Source organism: Anser cygnoides, chromosome 9 (assembly GCF_040182565.1).
Source record: "Anser cygnoides isolate HZ-2024a breed goose chromosome 9, Taihu_goose_T2T_genome, whole genome shotgun sequence".
NCBI lineage: Eukaryota > Metazoa > Chordata > Aves > Anseriformes > Anatidae > Anser > Anser cygnoides.
Window position 1 is genome coordinate 907,387 of NC_089881.1, and position 23,309 is coordinate 930,695.

Consider the following 23,309-nt stretch of genomic DNA (forward strand, 5'->3'; position numbering starts at 1 on the left):
ATTTACAAGCCACAATCTAAAGATGTATTTTTTCTTCAAGAGCAAGAAATGACATGAACTGCAAGGTAGGCACTTCTGTGCCACCAGTGCCCTGCACATGCTCATTGTTTATAGCCTAGTTCACAGACTTGCATGCTCATAACCTACGAGGCAAAAACTCTGCCTACTGAAAATGCGTGAATGTGCATGGTAAGAAAGAGTGCCAAGAGGGAAAACATTTTCAGAGATTTGACTATAGAACTCTCCAGGCTTCCCCAGGAAGATATTTTATTTGAAATTGTCTTGGGGAGGGGGGAAGGAGCACAGAGACAAAAAAGGCAGAGGGTGACTTTGAATCTACAACACCCAAATGAAAGCTACAGTCATTCCAGATTTACATCCATGGGACTACACAGAAACTGGATGTGTGAATGTCTGTGGAAAATAGGCAAAGAAAGCCTAATGATTGCTGACATGGATATGCAGGATTTATCTGAACAGAGATTTGCCAATGTAGTTTTTGAAGTATATACCCAGCTCTGTATGAGACACCACTGAATGAACTAAACTTAAAAAAAAAAAAAAAAAAAATCCCATATGGCAAAAAAAATACTACATGGATATCTGACTAGCCATTGTGACTCCCTTAATGCCCTTAAATTCATAAATTGGCTACTTAACTGTAACTGAGATAGATCAAAAATTTAACTTCATACTAAGAGTCCAAGTTCCCTTCAAACTGAGCAGATTAAGCACCATCCACCGGTGTCCTTTCTGACAGCTCCACACTTGAGTGGATCATATTGACTGAACATCACAGGCTAGACAAATTCTTAGCTTTTGAAATAACTTCAGCTCAGTTTTTAAGCTCTGACATTGCAGTCAAAACTCAGCTGAAATGATTTACAGTGAAATTAAACATGAAAACATCATTAAAATAACTGTGATAAGGTTAAGACCTAATGCGCGCATGCTTTCTAAAGGCAGCCACAGATGTAAGCACTTTGGTCTGGGTGCCCAGTCAGCACAGAAACAGAACCATGTACACTGTGCTTATGCAGCATGTATGAGTTACAGGCTTTCAATATTTTATAAAATATTCCCTTTCTTCAGCTTGACTCTGTTTACCATTTTCACAATTATTCATGCACTATACGTTGATGTTTTATTTTAAATGTAAAGCTCCACTATTTTTTCTGTGCCATTTCTTCAAGTAACATTGCAAGAGAGATAATCGGTATTTTGATTTTTAGAGTACAGTATAGACAATAAAATCAGTCTATTTATTAGGAGTGATAGCACAGTATTGATTGCAAAATGGCTTTTTTATTTTTCATGAAAGAAGAAACAAACATGTTTCCCTAACAAACATTTTCTTCCAAACAAATGTTTATCAAAATGTGAATGAAACACTAAATTCTGCTATAATCACAAGTGTCCAGCCACCTGGTTTATGATCAAGACAACCAGTAGAATAACATTGATAATTCAGATATAGTTTTAATGGTCCAAAATCCTTTTAAAATATATAATTGACCTCAAGATACTCATCTCTTCTCAGAAAGACTACTCAAAAATCAAGAGATTTTAATACACATATACTGTCAGAAATTATCTTTTCACTAATATCTCAACAATACCTTGGCTTATATCCTATGCATCTGGTGAAAATATGTCCTTTCTCCCATTATTCTTTCTCAAAAAGTCCAGTTCTTTGTATATCATTATCAAGGAGGAATGACAAGATTTAGAAATAAATTGCTTCTTCCTTCCTTCTACCTCAAATCTTTGCCCATTTTCAATAGGTAAAGTGGAACATCCTGGAACACTCATGGATATTGTCAGATGGAAAAATCTGTAATAATAATAAAATGCTAATTTCTTGCATGCATTCTTCATCAAAGGATTTCACAGGTAGTGTCATCCTTCCCACTTCCTCTAACAGAGGAACCAAGATGCGGATATGGTAAAGATGACATGCTTACAGGTCTACATCAATGTACAATAGCTGAGAATCTCAAGTACCCTTTAACTTTTCTAACTAAAAGCATAACTCAGAATCATCAAACAACAATGAGTGCTAAGACAAGCTCCACACATATAAAACTTGAGCTAATTATCACAAAGGAAATGACTGAAGTCAGGGAAGGCTTTCCTGGAGAAAGAGAGCATCTTCCATGAGGTTCTTTTAATGAGTGGTGAAGATGAGGACCAGCCCTGATCTACCCTCAGTGTGAGGAAGACAGATGACAGCTCACTACAACTCTCCCAGAAATACTGACAGATGTTTTCTGACTCCACAAGTAGTGTCCAGCTCATTGGACAGACTTCCTAAAATCCCTGTCTTTTCTAGCAGTTGATGTTTTGCAGGTCTCTTCAGATTTCCATAGCTGAATCTAAGCACCAGACCTTTCAGCATTAATATCACAGTAACATTTAAGGACCCCACGCAATGATAGGCAGTATGTTAATTTTGCATTTTTATACTCTTCTCTGTGCTATGGAAGACTTGGTAAATACCTGAAAAATTATCCTAAATCTGCTTCCTTCCTGGTCAAACTAAGAAGTATTGCATAATCTTTCCCCACTTCTCAGCATACATTTTCCCCTTCGAGTTCCTTCAATGGCTTCCCCTTCACCTTTTGTATCGTATTCCAGTATTTCATCTTCACTTCAAGGCACTGCACTCTACCAGTCCTTCCTGTGTGTCAACCCTCCTTTCCTCATAGTAAATCTCCCACTGGCTGTGCTCTTCTCATACTGTTCTTCCTAATGCTTCTTCATAACCTCCTCTCATGATTTCTCTTAAATGCTGCCACTTTTACACAGAAAATCTGTTCCAGTTCTTAAGCACCAACTACTCCTTTTCACTGAATTATTTCCATAAAAAAAAAAAATCATTTTCAAAGCTTAGGGAAAAAAAACTTAAATGTAGAAAAATAGGGTGGGGTTTTTTGTATGCATGTTTGTGAGAACTGGGCTTGATAGGCAGTTGAAAACAAATATGGACCTACTGAACTTATGAAATAAGCTGAAAACGAAAGACAAAGAATGAATGTCAGGATGATATTTCAGGAAAAGTAACCAATAACTGGGGAGGAGGCGGTGAACACGACTGCATTACTAATATGGCAGTCCAAGATAAAGTAATGCGATTAAGATAAAGTAATATGTGTTGTGAAAAATGTGTTTGCTCCATATATAAAACAACTGGTTCTGAGCTAGTGACTTTCATATAGACATCACAACTAGGAATTATTATATTTCCATGAGAATATCAGCTTGATAATAGTTTTAAAGGTCATTCTAATGTTGGAAATAATTAAGAATGGGACTGGAAAAAAAAATAAACATACTATTTTACTGTTCAAACCCATGCTTCTACACTTTGTAAACCATGTTTGTTTCTAAGTCCCACACCTCAAGAAGTGTCTTTAGACTAGGAAATATTCAGAGAAAGGCAGTGAAGATGAATGGATTCCATACAAGGAAAGACTGAGTAGGCTAAGACAATTCATCCTGGAAAAGGGATCACTTAAGGGGGAAAAAAAACAATGGAGGTCTGCAAAACCATGAGTGACCAAGACAACAGTGCAGAGATTCATTGCACATTGCCTCCTTCAATACAGGAAATAAGGGCCATCAAGGGAAGCTAGCTGATCCAAGTTCAAAACAAACAAGCTGTTCTTCATTCATATGTAGCAGAATTTTGTAAATCCTTGCCAAAAAAAAAAAAATGTAACAAACAAAACTTTACTGGGTTCAAGGACAGGCTCAATAAGAATTTGAAAAAAAGAGCTAGGGAGTGTTAGTAAATGGACAAGCCACAGTAGGATCAGAGTCAGAATAGCTAGAGACTAGAATACTCAGCAGAAAGATTTTATTCATTTGCCTCATTCATACTGTATGATCTTCCTTCAGCATCTAATCCTGGCCACTGCCGGAAAAAGAATAAAGCTAGACAAGCCCTCTGCCTGAACTACTGGAGTTTCTCTTAGGAATAATTTCTGAGCATTATAACAAAAATACACAGGACAGTTCATGTTTCTGAGCAATGTCATCTCTTGAAAAAGTGTAATCACAAGAGGAGAGAGGGTGATGCTTAATTGGGCTGTGCTATGATCCAAGGGCAACTAAGATTTTAATAGCAGGAGGCAAACTCGGGATATAAGTCGGTTTGGAGGTAATCTCACATGTACAAGACTGCTTATCTAAACCATTTCTGTATGTTACATCCAATTTGGGTTTTATACAGTTTAAGGCTGACTGGCACTCTCTCAATTTTATAATGGATTATGCCTGGGCTCATTCAGAAACACACTGAATCTAGGTGAACTATCCCTTGGCTCTGAGGGGAAGCTGAAGGGCTGTGAGCCTGTTTACCCCATGTCCTCAAACATACCCTGGAGACTGCAGCGTAACGAGATGCTGTCAATCACCTCTTTGAAAATCTCAGTCAATAAAAAAATATAGGTCTCTATCAACAGCCATGTCACTTCTCCATGTTCTGTTTGCCACTTAAGTGAACAAGTACCGTCTCCTTTCTTGTCTCATACACCAGCAGGGCACCCTGTCAGGGATTAATAAAGAATAATCCAGTGATAAATTATAGGCAGAAAATCTGGAACAGATTTCATGAGATGAAACTTTGGCTAGCATACAGCACTCACAACACTTGGAACATCTTCTGTGTCAATGATTAACACTTTGCTGAGCATTCTGAATACATAGGATATTTCACATGCAATCACTGACCTTAATGAGAGCAAAGGTAAGATTTTCCAATCTTAGGGAGAAAAAAAAATGATCAAGAAGCTTTCAACCATAAAAATATCCTGAGTCAACACACAGACTCTGTAGAAGCAGGACTTCTGCAAAAAATTGCTTGTGAAAAGTTTCAGAATACCACCAGCTGCAAACTTATATCCCTTCTTGACACACTACCCGTAGTTAGAGAAGTCTTGAAGTGGGTGTTACTGTGGGTAGACAAACACATCCAAGCATAATCCACACTCCAGTAAGTTAGGGGAACAGACCTGCAGTGCTAAAGGTGGTGCTAACCGGAAGCTGTTCCAATATGACACATTGCAGCAACCTCTGAATGTCTTGCAGAACATACAGGTGATGCTTATGTTTTTTTCCTAGACTTGTGCAAAGCATCCCAGAGACCCTTGTTACTTATACAAGGAATGCAATACGAACTTATACAAAAAACGCTAGAATGAGGTGCTAAACAAGAATGGAATTAACTATGAGGAATCCTTCCTCAGGTACATGCTATTTAGACAGACATTGATGAATGAAGCCTGTGACATCCTCTCTCTGGAGCACAGTAAAGAGATGATTCACATTTCAACAACAGGAAAGTCATTGCCAGAAGAGGAATGAGTGGATGTAAATAATGGCTGAAATATGCAGACCGTTTCTAAAGTACAGTCAGAGCAGAATACGTAGCAAGTAAACATACTTTGATATTTAAAACAAGGTGCTGGCATTGGTATTTTACATTTATGCAGAACTTCTTACCCTAACCAAATCCCATTTCTTCAGGTAAATTATGCTGAAACCTGGAAAATCCTGAGGCAGATAAAAGCAACCCACCAAGCATGAATGGGGGAAACACAATGATGCTCAAATCAATGTAGTCAAAACTAGTTCTTAAAGAAGGTGCTACAACACCATCGCTGTCCCTGTAAAACAAGCTGCACAGATTTCTGACAAGAATATTCTGATTCAGAGATAGAGACAGAGGAGGGAAACCCACCCTGAGGGTAAGCCAGACACTGATAAATCCTGTTGTTAAAACCATTCAAGTATCCAAGGAAAGCAAGCAATCCCTCTACCATCTGCAAATCACATTCAATTGAAAAGCATGATAAAAGGATGTACATTGCAGATCTGAAAGCCAGGTATCCTTAATAGATTGTGATGCTCGCCCTCATATATATAAAGAGATTTCCTCTAGCACCCCCAACACTGTTTTTTCCCACTCCCATCCACTCCCATCCACCACTCTTCAACTGGTGTTGGCTGAACCATGCCTTCCATCCACTGATCTCCCTTCAGCCCAGCTACATAGCTGTCCTGGCTTTACAACTGAACATCAGACAAGAGGTTCCATTAAAAGTTGGAAAAATAAAATAGAACAAACAGAAATAGCAACCTCTTTCCTCAAAGAAACGCAAAAGATCTTTATTTCCTCACTTGACACCCAGAAGAACACAAGAATATTAATTATTTATTCCTTCCAACTAGTCTTTCCCACCTAGGTCTTCTCACAGCTACGATAACCTACCCCCCAAATTACCTCCTCCTCCCTGAATCACGACAGGATTTAGAGCTACCCTGTGGTACCCCTCTTTACAGACTGGTGGGTGAATCAATTAAATTCCCACGGCTGGCTACCCTGAAAATCCCTGCACTCTGTTCAGGCAGCTGTGGCCCTTCCTCTAGCAAAAGGGAGAAGATTAACTCCTTCCCTACCATCCCCTGGTCTTAGTTTATGTAACCCATTTCATACAGCATAACCACCAAACAGGCACTCAAAGCCCTTAAAGCCTGAACAAAATGAAACCTGAAAAAATATTCCAACCGCTATGTTGCATCTGTGCCAGGAAAGTGCCAGGAAAGCTCATGGAGCAGATTATCTTGAGGGTCATCACGCGGCACTTGCAGGGCAAGCAGGCGATCAGGCCCAGTCAGCATGGGTTTATGAAAAGCAGGTCCTGCTTGACGAACCTGATCTCCTTCTATGACCAAGTGACGCGCTTGGTGGATGAGGGAAAGGCTGTGGATGTGGTTTACCTTGATCTCAGTAAGGCTTTTGACACAGTTCCCCACAACATTCTCCTCAAGAAACTGGCTGCTCGGGGCTTGGACTGGCGTACGCTTCGTTGGGTTAGAAACTGGCTGGATAGCCGGGCCCAGAGAGTTGTGGTGAATGGAGTCAAATCTGGTTGGAGGCCGGTCACTAGTGGAGTCCCCCAGGGCTCGGTACTGGGGCCGGTCCTCTTTAATATCTTTATCGATGATCTGGATGAGGGCGTCCAGTGCACCCTCAGTAAGTTTGCAGATGACACCAAGCTAAGTGCGTGTGTCGATCTGCTCAAGGGCAGGAAGGCTCTGCAGGACGATCTGGATAGGCTGGAGCGATGGGCTGAGGTCAACTGTATGAAGTTCAACAAGGCCAAGTGCCGGGTCCTGCACCTGGGGCGCAACAACCCCAAGCAGAGCTACAGGCTGGAAGATGAGTGGCTGGAAAGCTGCCTGGCCGAGAGGGACCTGGGAGTATTGGTTGATGGTCGGCTGAATATGAGCCAGCAGTGTGCCCAGGTGGCCAAGAAGGCCAACAGCATCCTGGCCTGCATAAGAAGCAGTGTGGCCAGCAGGTCTAGGGAAGTGATTGTGCCCCTGTACTCGGCTCTGGTGAGGCCGCACCTCGAGTACTGTGTTCAGTTTTGGGCCCCTCGCTACAGGAAGGACATGGACGTGCTCAAGCGAGTCCAGAGAAGGGCGACCAAGCTGGTGAGGGGTCTGGAGAACAAGTCTTACGAGGAGCGGCTGAGGGAGCTGGGCTTGTTCAGCCTGGAGAAGAGGAGGCTCAGGGGCGACCTTATCGCTCTCTACAGTTACCTTAAAGGAGGCTGTAAAGAGGTGGGGGTTGGTCTGTTCACCCACGTGCCTGGTGACAGGACGAGGGGGAATGGGCGAAAGTTGCGACAGGGGAGTTTTAGGTTGGATGTTAGGAAGTACTTCTTTACCGAAAGGGTTATTAAGCATTGGAATGGGCTGCCCAGGGAGGTGGTGGAGTCACCATCCCTGGAGGTCTTTAAAAGACGTTTAGATGTAGAGCTTAGCGATATGGTTTAGTGGAGTACTTAGTGTTAGGTCGGAGGTTGGACTCGATGATCTTGAGGTCTCTTCCAACCTAGAAATCTGTGATACTGTGATACTGTGATCTGATTTTTTTTTTTATTTTTTTTTTACTGCAGAGACCTAGTCCATTAATTTCCATTAAGAAACTAAATTTGATAAATAGATAATATTATAAAAAGAAAATGTAATTAGCATGTAGCCTTGGTAGATGTAAACTTACTAGTACCCAGGAGTAATAGCAGTTTATGTGAAAACTAGAATATTACTATAATTATGAAAATGAATGTATAATTTATGCACAGAAGATGGAAAATATGCAAGGTGTGTAAAGGATATGATTATATTTTCTTGTTTCTATTGATAGCTGATAAATCTTTAGAATATGTTGAAACGATGCATTATTCTGCATGAATTTTGGATGGCCGTGATTTCTGATAAAGTTTTTTTTTCTTTTGTTTTTAATTAAACTCCATTTTACAACAGCAGCCCTTCCCCTGCTTTGTTATGCCAAAGAAGCATATGGAAATATAAACTCTGAGATGTTACTGATTTATTTTGATGTTGGAGCATTTTGCTCTTGTGTAAACATTTTTTGTGACATGAATATGGATAGTTTCAAATCTTAGAAGAGTTCATTACTAAAGGTAGCATATGTTTTTGACTCCTGAACCATGAGGGAAATGAGAACACCCAGCTTGCCAAACAGTAAATTGTAAACAGTTGGTACACCCCTAAGCAAAAGACTGAAATGATTCCTGTATCTGTGTTTTAGAGTAGCCAGCTCATTTTTATGTCTCATTTTTGTTTGTTTGTTTGTTTTTTCATTTTGATGATTTAATGTTTTTTTTCTGCTAGGTTTGTAGATGCAGTCTAAACATATACTTTGGGCCTGCAGCATCGTGATTCTACGCATACAGATGTCAGTGTGGATTCATGGATTCCTGGATACCCTACGACCATGTATAAAAGCCTGTGCTGAAGGAGTCAGTCATCTGTTTCACTTCCAGACCTACTCATAAAATACGTTTGTTTGTGTTTTTTTTTTTTAACCTGGACTCCATGTTGCAAGGTACCAGGCTTCTCTAGTCCATCAAGGGATTTTGAATACTTTCACCACTTTGAATATCATGAGAAACTGAGGCCAGTAACTATTCTGGCACACTTACACAGAGCTTGGCCAGAGCTGAATGACATGAATGGTTATTTTATGTGTCATCTGTAAATTCTCACTGAGTTTTTCCAAGGAGTCTGGCATCCTCATGCCCCCGCCCCTCGTGGAGCTGCCCTTCCACATGGTTCAACTCGTGATAGGATTGTTCCTGGTGCTATGGCAGCAAGGTCCAAGGCTGTGCTCTGCTGTCCTTGGGGATACCTCCACACACAAAAATACTGCCTTGGAGAGTGTCCCCTTCTCTTTATGAACCAGCAAAAAACACAGAGCTGGATGGGCATACAGAGATACATCGATAAATATGTTAGATATTTAGATATATGTATAGATTTTCAGAGATACATAGGCTTTTAACAGTAAGCTCACATTCCCCTTCTTACCCTGCCATGTTTTATTGTTCCTGCTGAAAATTAGGCTCCCAACCTTGTCCTCAGGGCAGGGAGGAGTGGGGTGGGGGACTGCACACACCAGTTTGAACATGGAGGTTAACAGATGAGATTTGGGTATATTTGCTATCTGCTTTGGTGTGCCTGCTTGGACTTGGCCATAAATGCTCTTCTGTGGCCAGGTTCCTATGCTTGATTTTCCTTCTCCTCAGCAGTCCCCCATATTTTTCCATATGCACAGCAGAGTTCTTGGTGCCCTCTGCTACATTATTTAAGGATTTGAATGGAGCTGAAATGGTGGACATAGATGAAGCACAGACACAGCTTTAAAAGTAGGAGAGAAAGCTGTCCAGGCACCCAGCTGCAACCTTATCATATGATAGCTTATGAGTTGCATTCAGCACTCCAGATAAATCTGTCCTGGATGTCAGCATTTAAAGATCTTAGGTGTTTATCTATCTTTGGGAATCTGGGTCAAAGGATTTGCCTTGGTCCAAGCAGCAGGTTGATAACACAGTTAGGATTAGGAATCCTGGGTCCTGAGTCATAGGTTAGTGCTCTTTCTAGTGCCAGATACACAACCAATCACACCAGATTCACACTTGGTGTTGGCTGGAGTCAGGACTTGAGTTTATGAACCACTACACTGTATGTAATACCATAACCACGTATAGGTGCATAAGGTTAAAAAGAACAAGAAAAAAAAAAAAAAAAAGGCAAGACACTTCTTTATGTGTTCCCCTTTCCTGGGGAAAAGGAATGAAAGAACAACATGCTAAAGATGTGACTGACATTGTTTAACATATTAATGGGTGACAGTCAGGCATTATGGTAAAGAGAACAGGGAGAGACACCACACAGCCTTGCATGCCCTCCATCTCCTGGTCAGTGCCACTGCTCGCTCAGCACCCAAAAACCCACAGAGTCAAGCAGCTCCACCTCACAGGCATCCACTGAATGCTCCTCTTGACATACATGTGCATGGATTTACCCAACTTTGTTACATTAGAACTGTCAAGAAGAAGCACTTCCCAGGAGCATGTATAGCATTATACACCATCAGCACAAGCATAAGCAAATCACTTTTTCTTAATACCGGGCTCAGTGGTCTAACACCTGGGCCTGGTGTCACATTAAATACTGTTGAAGAAAGGCAAATGAGCTCTAACATTCAAGTTTGTATCAATACACTATGTCAGGCATGCATCATAAACCTTTAACAAATCTCCAGAAATTCCTTTTGTCCCCACAAGAGTTATATATTTGGCAAATTCATCTCTTGTGTAACGTTATTGTCTTCCGGTGTAGTTACATGAAGGATGAATTAATCCTGTTACAAAAAAGATTTTTTACAAACAAATAATTGAGGTTAACTGAATGAGAAATAAATAGACTCTGCTATTTAAAAGCCAAAGTGAGACAAAAACTGCTTCCCCTGTTAACTCCTTTAAATCTCTGCAAAAAAAAAAAGTGTCAAAGGTCAGGAAATATAACACAACCCTGAACTGCAACGTTGCATGCTCTTTCAGCAAAAGGAGGAGCTCAAGTACTAGTGAAGGACAAGGAACTGATCAAGCAGCAACAAGTTCATTCTTCCAACATATAAAGAGTAGAACATAGCTCCTTTGTTCCACATTTGTTCCATGCAGTTATCAACCAGCATTTACTTAGGGTTTCATTCAATGTCATTGTATGGACTCATTCAAAGTGTATGAACAGAGTGGTGGCACAGAGATAACGGCCCCATTTTTCTCTCTCTCATCCCCACATTTCATGGACTCTGTTAAGCTTGATCCACCTTGGGCTTTTAGGTAAAACAAAATGTAAAGCAGAAGTGAAGAGCGAAGAAAAGGTTCAAGAGAAATAAGAAGGGTGTCAAATGTCAGAAGTACAGATTAGTAAATGCAGGCCTAACTTAGGCAATGGCAGTTTGAAAACTTGGAAAAGATCTGACATGTTCATGACTGATGTTGAAGTTATGTGACTATAGCAGATTTCATGTTGCTAGGTAGCATTTAGATGACAGCTGAGGCTAAAATCTGTTGTAATGAATGGGTACAGCACAGGTATAGCTTAAGGAGTGCTCTTAAGAGAGATTGCTCTTCACCGAATGCTTGCTGATGTTTATTTCTTTGGTCATGAATCCTTCACTCTGCTTTAGCTCTTTTACTCTAGCTGCAAGTTTTGGTATCACCTACCAATCATTTTAAGATCTTACAGCAGAAAGCCATTTCATTTGGTTCATACGACTTGCAAAATACGTGGTAAAACTTACATCACTATTTACTATATTACAAAGATATACCCGAGACAGCTGACAGTGTTCTCTGCCAGCACATGGAAAATGCATTGTGGAGAAAGATGGTAAAAGCTGGCATCGCACAGGCTACATTTGGCTCAGTGTTTGTGGTAAGCTTTTCCTCCAGTTAGAACAAGTTATCTGTCCAGCTCCCTTGTTTCTGACTTGAAGGAAGTTTTCATCTTCATTAAAATTCATTGTTCCCTATTCTCCCTCCAGGGTTTCTTATTGTTAATTCTATCTTCACTATCGTTATACATACTATAAATACCCTAGATCTGCTTGTCCTCCCCTTTGTACTCTCTCTGTTGGCTTGGTCACAGCCACTTCCTACTACTTGTGTTTTGCTACTAAATAATTTGCCAATCAATTTTAAAGAACACTACAACATTTGATCTCACGGGGAAGATCTACAGGACTGTGGCCACATCCTACTTTCATTGACCTCCATGCAGCTGCTCCACAGTCCTTTCAAGCATTTTCTCTCAGAAGCCTCTTGCATCCAGACCCTCATACCTCACCTTCTGCTTTCCATTTTACAGGTAAGAAACTCCAGAGAGACCAGGAGCACACAAACAGCTGTACCCAGGTTTTCCAGATCCTTGGCTGGTTAACTACAAACTAAGCCACTCTTCTTTCCTTTGTGATTTCCCACACCACATGGATGTTCTTTCTGTTTCTTATACTCCTGCATTATCTCCCTCTCTTGGAAATGTTTTTGTTCTTAAATCTCATCTGAAAACTTTCCATTTCCCTTTCCATTTTTTTGTTTTTACATAACTAATTTCCTTTTTTTCTTTTCTCTTCTCTTTTTCCCTTCTACTCTAGCCCCGAGATCTATGTTTAGAGAATAATTGTGTTGCTATTTTTTCTTTATTTCTGATTTCCTTATGTTCATGCTACTCTATCCTCAGAGATTGTTTTTCATTTTTGCCTCTTTGAGAGTCACTGTGGCAATCTGCGTGAACACTCCTTTTTTTCTTTATCTCTCTGCAAAGCATTTTGTGCTATTTTTTTATTTTTTTTATTTTATCGAGGATGCTTTTATATAAATACATTAGATTCTGATTGTACGGAAAATGAAAAGGCTATAGTAAGCATGCTCTGAGGACACTGGAAGTATTACAAGTAGCAAAATTTATTCTTTAGCCATCCTTATTAAAAAAAAATAAAAGCAGAGATAACATACTTAAAAATTTTGGTACACAAGATGTAATTTGTGTATCCTCATAATAGTTGGTGTAAATTCAGTTTTGTACCTAGGTAGCCCACTTTGGGAAAACACTCAAAGCAAGTCCTTAAAGAAAGAAAGTCTCAGAGAGAGAGAGTCTTATCTGTAGTTAAAATCCAAGTCTGCACTTTCAGGGACTGCAGTGGTTTTCCTCATCCTCATTTTCACTTCCATGTTGTGCCTCATTACATTCTGTTTTTAATATATAACCTCTCCAGTATAGGTATTTTTTTGCATCAATGTCACCAACAGGAAAAGAAAATAATACTTAAATCTATAACAGCTGCATAAGCTTCCCCCGAAACTTAACACACTGTAGATGTGTGAGCCTTCACTATTAAATATTTTCAGCTGCTTATGTGATATACACATGTGGGAATTTAGCAAAGCGTTAGCTTGCAATGCTTCCAGCCAATCATATATCTTTTGTCTCCATGTGTTGTTGTCTTCTATCTCTTGCACATCAATATAATCTTTACTACCTATCTTCACTTTTTATAATGCACCTAATATAAATCTACCTGAGTGTTTGCATAATCAAGAAAAATATGTACCTTAATACGGAGAGTTAGACAATTAGATGCAGAAATCATTTTTATGAAATTTCAACAGTCTTCAATGTAAAATGGTAGATGGGCTCAATTTGGTTATGGAAAAAAAATGGAAGATTTCAGTTGCTTACGATGAATTCTGGTATTTCAGAAATAAGACAGTCCCATCAGCTCTTGTACATACACAGAAAAATGCTCACATGACTCTGGACCTCAAAAGTTGCTCACCCTGCCTGCATCATGTCAGGTGAGGAAGGGTGATGGACTGCTCAAGATAGACAGGACTCTTCCACCATTTAGGCAAACCTTACGCCATGCTCCCTTCTGCAGTGTATGGATCAGGTCTGTTACTGAGGAGCATCACATGGGGCCACCATTATGCCTGCTTTACACCTTCCAATCATTTTCCAGAGAAAATGGAGGTTGTACTGGATGGAGACTTGTAACCTTGACTCCAGAAACAGAAACATCCACAGATGTCCACAGAATTAATGCTGCAAAAGCCATTTGTGCTGCTCTTCTCACCAGCCACGGAGGAGCAGCCCACCCTTTCTGTTATACAGCACCTGCAGCAATACAGTGGGTTAGCATGGTGGTTTAAGGATATAAACAATGAAAAATAAGGACAGAAATTCTCTTCCTGTCAATCTAACACAACATTTGATAAAGGCGGACAAGCCCCTGGCACGCAAGCCTTTTACGGATCATGCAGGTGAACTGAACCCCCAAGTTTTTCCTGACACTGTCACTGAGTCTAATAGGTCATAATACTTTCTGCAAACCTGGTTTCAATAATTTATGGCTCTAATACGTTAAAAAAAAAAAAAAAAGTTTCAAACACCAGTATCCCTTGCACGCAAAGATCCGTCAGAAATGATCACAGCGCTTTGGTAGTTGTGAAGGCAGTGAGTGGCTGGAGACTTTCACTCGGTGGCCAGTCTGCTCACAGAGCTGATGACATGGTTGCATTGGCCTATCCTATTGCTTCTTGCCTATTAGCACTCGCAGAACGGATTGTTTCCTGTCACAGCTCAGCTATTATCAAGTTCTGCTCTTCATATGTGGACCACAGTGAATTTGAACCAACTCCAGCAAAACATAAAGAGAGTTAGTTTGGATTCCCATATGTGTTGGGATATAATTTGACCTGTGTGGGTCACAGCTCTTACTCCTTAATCATGAAAATCCCTTGCAAAAAAAACAACATATAAAGCTGCAGGTAGACTCATTAAGATTTTGCCCATGGTATTATAACACTAGGAAAATCAGACACTGTCTTCAAGATTACAGCTAATTGAAATACAGGGTGTCCTGTTGATAGTAACTTGTATAATTTCATATATTACTCTAGCCAGAAAAAATTACAGCTCCCTGTGAGAAGACCTCAGGTTAGCCAGAGCACTGAGATCATTTTTTCTAGACCTACTTTTTATATTGACCTCTCCAAATAAGATTAAACTTTTTAAATGCAAAAACCAGGCTTTGTTACAATGTAAATTAGAAAACTTAACTTTTCAAATGGAGAAACATGAAACTAAACACAATTATAGACACCCCAAGTCATAAGTCTATTATATCCAAATTTAGGCTTCTAAACAAAATTACTTGATTATTCACAGGCTGTGACCAACTAGAAGCTCTGACTTCAACAATTATGAGTATTATGTACACAGCCATGCATAGTTAGGAAACCTAATGCCACTTTAGGACCAAATTTTAATCTTAAACATTTGAAAATTTTAGTCAACGTGTGAATGTACTAGCTGTGCATGTAAGGTTTTGCTCCAGTGTGTCCAAATACGTCTTCAACAATTCTGCGAAAATGTAAATTCAGCTAGGCCTCCCTAGTGGCTTACCATGTTTCTACTGTTAGTGGCAAATGGTTTTAAGAGTTACCCATATGTTTTTTGTCAATCTTCAGCTTTCTAGGATTACCTGTGTACCATGTCTCAAATGACAGAAATATCATGATCTCATAATTTATACATTGTTGAGTCACTATGTACTGTGCCCGTGTGAAACACCTTAAAAACTGATATTTATGTTTTAAATCAAAGCAGATTTATCTTGTGCCTTTCCCCAGATGTAGCGACCTGAAGGGAGATGGCAGTATTAGTACAGCTGTATGACAAAGGAGCAAGGCTGCGAGCAGAAAAAGTCACAATTGTGTCTCAGTTACAGCTGCTGACCCAAGCACATTGGCATTGTACCATTCAGAATGGACTTTCTGTTGCCTATTCCTTAGATACTACCATTTCTTATAACAGCATTTAAATTTACAGATTCAGTAAAATCATAAAAGCAGGACAGATAGTGACGAGATAACATTCACCTTCTTGCCTGTTAATTCAGTCAGTGTTTCTTCTTCAAAGAAGATGTAGTCATAAATGTGAAATTAGTATGCATTTCAGGAGTCTTGCAAGCACATTGCTCCATGTTTAAGAGTCACAAGAATGTTCTCTCTCTTACCCGTTATTGCTTTAACTAAATATCTTCCATTCATTTCCAAGAGGACTTTTCTGTGATGTATATCAATAGGTAATGTTCAATGTCAAAACACAGGGCCATTGTCCAGGAATGAGAAGATTACGTAAATATTTCTTTTATTTACACAACACTAAAAATATTCTACAGAGATATTATATTTTTACTATAGATTACAGAGGTATTATATTATTATTGTTATATTCATATATGATCCAGATTTATGTCATATTTTACCAACATTCACTGCAAACCTAGGCCAACATTTTCAGAAGTGACTAGTCCTTATAAGTCATTTTTCACCAACAGAAGAGACTTAAAAATTGCCTGTTCCCAATGTCCTTAAATAGATCCTAGCTTGGTCACCCCAGAACTTCAGGATGCTGAAGCTAATCCCTCTTTGCAATCTTGGGAAAAGTGACATGATTACGAGCCAGTTCGGGCTTTTTGAAACATATTTACTCTTCTTAGCATTCATAAGCACCAGTGCTAAGGGTTTTGTATGTGGCCTATTGACTGCACACAGAGGTTTTACACTGGTCATATTCACTGCCAGCTTTCGGTGAGGAGGGACCCAATTCACACAGCATCACCTCTGCCCCGTGACTGGCCAATTAAAACCTTTTTGAAGATGTGGGAATCAGTTGGTCCATACAGAGTGAGGAATGTATACTAAAAGCTTTATATGTATTTTCAGACACCACCAATACCATTTTTGAAACATTTGGATTTCACATAAGCCTTCACAAATATTGGCAGATTGTGGAAATATCCAGTACAATGATTAAAATAACCCCCAAATTATACTGGGCCAGTCCAGCATTATTTGCAATTAAATTCTTCTTTCCTTTGATTTTTTTTTTCCACCTGATATCATTAGAAATAATTATTACTCTTCCAAGTTACAGTCAGGATCAAAGTTTCATTGTGCTAAGTGCTGAATATTCAGAAGACAGTCCCTGCTCCAAGGAGGCTGCTAGCTTAAGAGACCTAAAAAAAAAAAAAAAAAAGAGAATCCAGATGGGGAAATGCGATATAACCTACAAGCACAGCGGTTAAGGTGATGATAGCTTCACATCTTAGCCAAGAGCCTGCAAACTGAACAGAAATGGTTGATATCCACACCCATACAGTAACCCATTGATTCCAGTGGGGCTCTGACAGGTAGCTAGAGCTTCCCTTAAAGCTCTAACACTGAAATGGGGGTATATTAATACCTCCACGAAGGTTTTTTTTCCTTCTATTTTATTAATTCTATTTGTCTTATTGCTACTTTTTACTACTTTCATTTTTACCCTCTGTCTATACTCTTGATCAGACTAGGTTGCTTCTGGTTTCATATAGCTAAAACTATTTTATTTTACTTTTGCTTTTTAATTAAAAAATAAACTAGCCATTTTCAATTTTAATTTTCAAAGCTCCCTTTCATTCTTTCAATTAATCCATTTTCAGCTAGTTATGCCCTTTACAGTTGTCTGCTTTTACTGTTTAATTACACTGCTTCCTCCTCCCCCGGTCTCAGAGTTACTTTGAACTTTTAGTTCTGGTTCCCTCCCCCTCGCCAAATTCTCAAAGAATCAAATTACTTCTTCTACAGTCAGTGCAATGTCTTGATTATCATTAAGTTGTCTAATTTAATCTTTACTAACCCATTCAGCAATATGAATTCCAAAATAAACTACTATATGAAAAATAGTGTGAAAATAAACTATCTAGTAATGATTAGAACTCCTGCTGATTGCCTGGCTTTATGTGAAATGATGGCAATCACATGTTCAAAGCATGCCAACTGAAGTGTGGCTACCATACTTAGCAGTTCAGTTTCTTATGTGACAGTAGTATGAAATACAGAAAATAACCTTTCCGGGGCTCTAATGTTTTATATAGTGCTTAAAGAGGAAACTGTGTCAGAACTGGGAGAGAAGATGAATCTTTAACATAACAACACAGAGGCTAAGCAATGTCAGAAGAAAAGGTTTTGTGGTGGAAAAAAAATGCTGTTTGTTACTTTAAGAATGTTTGCTATTGAATGAGGACCGGTTAAACTAGACTGCTCCTCAAACTAGACTTATTGTGTATCAGTCCAAGCCTGGAAGGGTCAGATATTTCTTCAATGATGAGTTAACAAAATGTAAGTTGAAGAAATTAAATGTCTTTCTGTTTAAAAGATGAATCTGTATCAAGTTGACCACAGATACCGCAAAGGGAAAAGTTAAAGTTTCAGGTATCAGTGGCATTATTTTGGGTCCTCCTGCTCTGTATAAATTTTACCACAGCCCTTCTTACCATAACATTCAAGGATCTTTGAGTGGTTCTGACTGGAGCATGATTCTCATTAGCTGCCTCCTCTGCTCTGCATCCCTCTTCCCCCATGGGGAAAGAGATGTCAGAAGGGCAGGACTTGGAGTTGAGGGCTTTTGCTTTTCTCTGGTTTTAAATGGGCAAACGTGGTCTTAAGTGTTTATGGCAACAAAGACTACATAAAAGATGCATTTGCTCTTGGACGGGGAGGTAAGTTTTCAGATGCTCCCTACTTCCAGTAGAAGCATACAGGACAGGTGTCACTTTAGTTGTTATATCTGAGACAGAAGTCGTGATTTTGATGGTATGATGGTATAGTAAGAGCAAACATTCCTACTGTCAAAAATGTCCTTTTGTCAGCATAGTTTTCTACTTGGGGAACTAGTACAAACTACGCCAGCAGAAGGACATTTCTGCAGGTCTACAGTGAATCTACCTTAGGAAGGTCTGCTAATAAAGCTACTCTAACAAACATAGTACAGGTAGACAACGCCTCAAGCTGATTCTCATGAAATTTCTGCCTTTTGCAGAAATGAGTTTCTTTTCCTAGTAGGCACTTCTGTTGCTCTTTAGGAGACACAGTAGATATAAATTTCATCCCAGGAATTAAAATGAGTGTAACTGAACACAGTATTCGTACTTATTACAAAAGATCTAAGGGGTGAGTGGATTTCAAAGTCTCTACAGCATAGTCAGGAATCAAGAAATGTATAAAAAAACTCATGATATAGATGACTGTAATGTGTTTCTATATTGATAGTAAAGTACCATATACTGCACTTGACATTGTCCCTGTACAAACCATAGTCTGTTCCTGTGTGTATAATAAGCCTCAGAAGTTGCCTTTTTTGCATGTAGAGGCCCAATTAAATTCTCCAGAATCCACTTTCACAGCAGCTGATCATGCAATGAACTGCAGGATCAGAGCCTAAGAATATCAGTAGGAATCTGTATTCTCACAATGTTTTATAGCTCTTACTAGCTATTTCAGGGATAACCTATTTCTAAAGCAAGTGTAAATCTCATGGTATAGCCAAAAAAAAAAAAAAAAAAAAGTGACAGAGGAAACATTTTATATATGCTGTATTGAAAGATTATTCAAACCTTCTGAAATTTGAGTTTATTTTATTGGTATAATTAAACATTCTTGACCATTGGCTTATATCATACTTAAAACCAATTTTATAGTTTCTGTATTAGAATACTGCAGCTTACTTATGGGTAGGGAAAGACACAACATCTAACCCATCACCTCTAACTTACAACTGTCGAGTCAATGCTCTAGTTGCTAGCATAATTATTGGTTCCATGCAAAGACCTTCAACAGCAAACTAGGCTTTAGCCATGTAACTCTCATTAAAAGCAGCTGGGAGAGTAAATCCTTGTGTGACTAAAGTGCAGCAATACATGTTTGCTAGTAATATGCCTCTCAGTCTTTGTGACTAATAAATCTCATCTATGATAGCATGATACAGGTAAATCTGGTGGACACACTTTCATTTTATTTATACATTTATACAGTTCATTAAGCTGTAAATCAGTCACCTTTTGGAAACTGACAGTATCATTTTGGCATATGAGTGCTACCTCAGAGGTCTGCAAGGTCACACACTGCAGCCTCATTTTGCACAGTTTATAGATGGTCTTAACCATCTTGCGGCTCTTCCCACACTCAGAGGATGAAAAACAGATAGAGGATGAAAAACAGATATAAGTTTTGCTGAGAACACTGTACCAATATATTTTTTCAAATGTAATAATCCTACTGTTGGATGTTCATATCTATTTGTGTCCTCTGCTGGCCATTTTTTCCCAGGGTGTACATTTATAACCTTAGGTTATAAATAATTAATACAATTTAATTTTCAATACTAATGAAAAGGATATAGTTGCTGTATCTTTAATAAAGTATGTTACCACAAAATGAACATGTGAGCTTTGAATGAACAGAAGGCTAAGATGACCTGTGATATTTTCCAAATGTCAAAAAAATATACTGGTTTGCTAGTTAGTGTTGCATGATGTAGCTATTAATTTCAATGGGATTAAGCCACAATAGAATCAGAGAGTATCCCAAGTTAGAAGGGACCCACAAGGATCATTGAGTTCAACTTCTGGCTCCACACAGGACCACCCAAAAAATCAAGCCCTATGTCTGAGAGCATTGTCCAAACACTCCTTGAACTCTAGCAGGCACGGTGCCATGACCACTTCGCTGGGTGGTGTTCCAATGCCTGACCACCCTCTCAGTGAAGAATCTTTTGTTAATATCTGACCTGATCCTCCCCTGTCACAGCTCCGTGCCCTTCCCTCGGTTCTATCCCTGTCCACTGAGAGCAGAGTTCAGCGCCTGCCCCTTCGCTCCCCTCACGAGGAAGCTGCAGGCCGCCATGAGGCCTCCCTTCAGCCTGTTCTGCTTGGGGCTGAACAAACCAAGGGACCTCAGCTCCTCCTCATACATCTTGCCCTCTAGACCCTTCACCATCTTCATAGCCCTCCTTTGGACACTCTGATAGTTTTATGTCCTTGTTTGATCATACAAACTTATCTGAGGCACCCAAAATTGGGGAATATGAATGTACACTTAAATATGTGTGCGTGTATACACACATCTATAACTGTGTATGTGACATATATGCATACTACGTATATTGTTATTGTATGTATATATAGTACTTATGTATATATTATATATGTAGTATAGTGTGCAATGATTACATACATATAAACATTGCAATCTTCTCAATAGTTTTAAATATATTTGCAAAAATTGACCCCAGCAGCTGAGAGAATTAATCATATTTTTTTCCTACAAAATCTAGTCCAAAATTAATTTCTGCACACAATTTATTTTACTAATCAAAATTCTTAGTTTAGATGTAGAGATATGAATATTTACATATAGATTTCCGTTTGCAATTTCCAGTGTATAAAGTCAAATATATAAAAGTATGGCTGATACAATTTGGGTAGTTTCATCAAGATCAATAGTTATGCTGATTAACACCAGCTGAGGATCTGGCCCAACAAATAACTAACTATATAATGAGTAAAATAATCCACTCTGCTATTAATTTAAAAAAAGAGCTAATAAATACTTAATCCAAATGTTGGGGTTTCCAGAGGGCGTTCCAAAGCACGTAGGCAGTTGCGGGCAATTTGGGAGTGGATCAATGTGTCAAGCTGTGGAGTTCCCACATTTCTCTGTTCTCGGCTGTAAACCCTTTGCATATTTTGGGAGTAAAGAAGGAGTCTACATTTTTTGCAGATGCTGAAAGCATGCCAAATCCCCCTATTACAAATATTTCTACATACTGCCAAATGCTCCCATTGGGCATACTCCTTGTATCCCCTACAACTACTGGTTTTGCTCAGTCCATTATTCAATAAAACTAATCACCAGTCCAGCTGGAATAGTCTGGTCAGAGAAAAAGGGTACCAGAAATTCAGACACATCTAGCTGAAGAAACTGGGCTGTTAATAAATCCAGCCAGCTGAGATTTATTACATAATTTTTGCTTTAGAAGAAAATATAAAGCACTGTCTCACAGGTGCAAATACGTTTCACTAAAGATCATGTAATGACATGACTTGAAATGATAGCAGTATTTAAAAGTATGATGTGAGAGAAATGATCTAGTGATAATAGATATAAATTTCTCTTAGACCCGTATTTTCCACTCATTCATCTATCACTGACTTCTGTAGGGCCAAGAGTTCAATCCTGATGAAATCCTAATGATTTGGGAAAAACTGAAAGTATCTGAGCTTTAAAAAACTTTATTTTCCACCTATAAGCAGTACTTGAGATCAAGTATGTTTTCCCTGGTGAATCTGAAAAGAAGAGAATTCATGTATTTGCTACCTTCTACTTTCTACATGCAATTTTTCTATTTTCTTATCATTCTGTAACAATGAAAGATGCCACATTAGTGCATACAGCCTTAATCTTAACCTGTCAGGTGCATTCATTCCTTTCACTATAAAAAATTGCATTTCACATTTTCTTTTCTTAGACCCCAAATTTACAAACACTTAAGCAAGTGCTTAATATTAAGTCTCATTTGGTACAGAATGGGAAAGCAATGGACTATACTTAAGAGGCATCAGTGCTCTACAAAAATATTGTATAGCTGTTTTTCTAGACTACATTTAATTATTTTAATACCAAATTGAACTGTTTCATCTCATCAGCAATATACCACAGAAATCTTGATGCTGCTCTTTAGGCTTCTTTTGATCTGGTGAATATTTTCTGTTTTTGAGAATTCTTCGAACAACCCAATGATTTAATTGCAGCTCCTTTTCCTCCAGCCTAGCAATTAAGCCAGAGCTATCCCACATTAAAGGCAATGAAAATAGACTAGACAGATTTACAATAAAAATATTTATTTTTAATATTAGTATTTCTATAGTAGGTCACTAAAGGAATAATAAAAATGGTAGGCTGTTGTTACTGCTTTTAAAAAAGGGGATTTTTATTTAAGCAAATCATGTCAGTGTCTGAAGCCTACTGGATTATCTTCTAACATATGGTAAGTATTGGTTATGTGGTGTGCTGGCTTGCATTTCATTGTTGGAAAAGCATAGAAAACTGATTTTAGTATGCCTTTGCTCTTAGCAGCAGGGTATAATCATTTTTAAAAGAAATTATGGAATCAAGCATTAGCATACTGTGTAAATTTAGGATTTATGGAAGGATGTCATATATCACACACATATATTGCTTTGGGATGCTTAGGAAATCTTCAGTACCACATGTCACTGTTTTGTAGTTGTTTAAAATGATAACTAAGCACATGCAAAAAGATAGCAATTCTAGGATAAATTCTTCTAAAAAATTACTTTGTTAAGTATTTAATAAACATACTGAAACATTAATATATTATCCATTTTACAGCCACTGAACTTTCAAGTATTTTCTTCTGCTAATGCGTCAGTTATCATTATCCCTGAGGGTATTAGTTAAGGCCCAGGTATTAGCACCTTGCAGCCTTGCCACTTTTACAGGATTTTGTTTGGTTGCCCGAAG

The 23,309-nt window shown here is 38.7% G+C and overlaps 1 long non-coding RNA gene across 2 annotated transcripts in view; it reads right to left on the bottom strand.

Moving 5' to 3' along the window:
- Nucleotides 1-23,309, bottom strand: part of LOC125180277 (uncharacterized) — a 50,799-nt gene that overhangs the window by 9,060 nt on the left and 18,430 nt on the right. The window contains exon 1 of one of the 2 annotated variants that reach the window (XR_010833541.1): nucleotides 6,287-6,323. The exons of the other annotated variant lie outside the window; for it this stretch is intronic. This is a non-coding gene — a long non-coding RNA (uncharacterized lncRNA). Of the gene's footprint in view, nucleotides 1-6,286; nucleotides 6,324-23,309 lie in introns of those variants that run through there. 2 annotated transcript variants of the gene reach the window in all.